At 37.0% G+C, this 1,949-nt stretch overlaps 1 long non-coding RNA gene across 1 annotated transcript in view; it reads right to left on the bottom strand.

Moving 5' to 3' along the window:
* Positions 1–214: 214 nt before the first annotated feature.
* LOC112523622 overlaps positions 215–1,949 on the bottom strand; it is a 3,820-nt gene continuing 2,085 nt past the window's right edge. The window contains exons 2-3 of the long non-coding RNA XR_003070290.1: positions 804–807; positions 215–227 (exon numbers count right to left, since the gene is read on the bottom strand). This is a non-coding gene — a long non-coding RNA (uncharacterized LOC112523622). The remainder of the gene's footprint in view (positions 228–803; positions 808–1,949) is intronic.

Here is a 1,949-nt window from a genome sequence, read left to right as displayed (position 1 = left end):
TATTTTGTAATAGTGTAGTTTTACTATTTCCTAGTATAAATAGTATTTTCCTTGTAATTGTCATTTTGAAGTGATTAGCAAATTGTAATCAAGATTTTCAGCTGTAATTCTCTCTCTCTCAATCTAATCATTCTTTGAAGATATTCTTTTTATTATTCTATTCATCTTAATTCTTGAGGATCATATCATGTTTGTATGATTTTGGGACTTCACAATTGGTATCAAAGCTCCTAATCCGGTCAATAACTTTTATTTTTTTTCTAAGTGTCGTGTCTTAGTTGTTTTATTTTGAGTTTTAATTTTTTTTGAGTGCCTTTTTTTAATTGTCTTAATTTTTTTAGAGTTTAATTTTTTTTGTGTAGTATTTTTTTGAATAAAATGGTTTCTAATATTTTTAGAATTTTTTTACAAGTTAATGGCGAATCAACGACATCAATCTGACGAGGAATCTCATGTTCCTTCAGTTAGATCTGATAAAATTCCTATTCACCTGCCCAATCAACCTATCCCATAAGAAACCCTTTTCCCTCAGATTAAATATCTTGACATAAAACCCAATAACCATGTCTTTTCTTTTGCTATGCCTGCCGAATACCCGATCATTCTAGAAATCCTGAAAGGCCATCCTATATCATATTCTCTATCTGCAAATACACCTGTTCCGATGGTGTATTTACAACAATTTTGGAGCACACTCACTTTGGAAAAAGACGGGGACACAATTTACTTTGAAGGAGAAGTTGACGAATATGTCAGTTGCCTCACATTGAAACGTCTAAGAAGAATTCTTCGTCTGCCCGGACCAGGCTCTACTGGTTTTGAAGACTTTATATCTGACGAACAACTGTGTTTGGATATCAAGCGTCTAGGATACTCGGCAGAATTGAACAATCTAACTCAATTCAAAAGACGATTCCTGCCCTCAATCTGGCACTTATTGTTCTCAATTTTGAATAGATGTCTGACGTCAAAGACAGCGGACATAGATACCTGTAGTAGCTCATTCCTTAAATTCTTTCATGGTATCGTCTTCTCAAGACACTATGACTATGCATTAGTCATATGGAATGAGTTGGTAGAGCTAGTCAATGCAAAAAGATTCCCGTCTAAAGCTCGGAAGTTTGTGCCATTTCAGAGGTTTCTACAATTGTTTATTAGGGCCATGATGAATGCAAATGAAGATATTCCAGCCAGGCCAAACGCTGAAAAAGGGCCTACATTTGTCATGACCAGAATAAGGCAGCACACAGAAGTTGAAGACTTGGGCTCTATAATGCCAGTACCAACAGAACTTATCGCCTTAGCTGATCAGACCGCTCAGAGCGTAATAGATTATAGGCGAGTGATAGATCCAATAGTTCAACCAGAACTGGTTGAACTTGCCAAAGGATCACCCCATGTCTCAGCTGTGAGAGAGGAAGTAGAAATATAAAAGCGAGTTCAGGAACAGGGGTTACCTGAACAGGGAAGTGAGTTGAGAGAAAATGAAATTGAGAGGGGTGAACAGGCAGGGGGAGCGTCTGATCAACAACGTAGTTCAACTGTCAGTACTTCCACAACTTCTTCAAGTTCGAAAGCTACTGAATCTGATAATGTGGCAGATTCTGCTGATGATGATCAAGATGATGATAATGTTGAAGCAGAAGATCGTGATCAATCTATTCCTGCTCAAAATATTGCAATCGGTACTATTGTTGATGACATTGATGATATATTTCCTGAATATTCAGCACAGCAACCTTGTCCAAGTTTGTATTCTTTGTCATTCAACGTTGACGAATGTGATGATTACGATCGCATACTTCAAGATATACCTGATGATGGAGGAGATGAGGGAGTAAATGTYGAAAATGAAGAGAGATTGAGAGAAAGGGAAGAAAAAGAATATGGAGAGGGTGAGAGTGGAGCAGAAAAAGAAGATCAAGCTCCTTTCCAAACTGAAACACTTA

Source organism: Cynara cardunculus (genome assembly GCF_001531365.2).
Source record: "Cynara cardunculus var. scolymus isolate 2C chromosome LG 12, CcrdV1, whole genome shotgun sequence".
Classification (NCBI taxonomy): Eukaryota; Viridiplantae; Streptophyta; class Magnoliopsida; order Asterales; family Asteraceae; genus Cynara; species Cynara cardunculus.
Note: the sequence above shows the minus strand (reverse complement) of the source record. Positions and strands in the feature narration are given on the sequence as shown.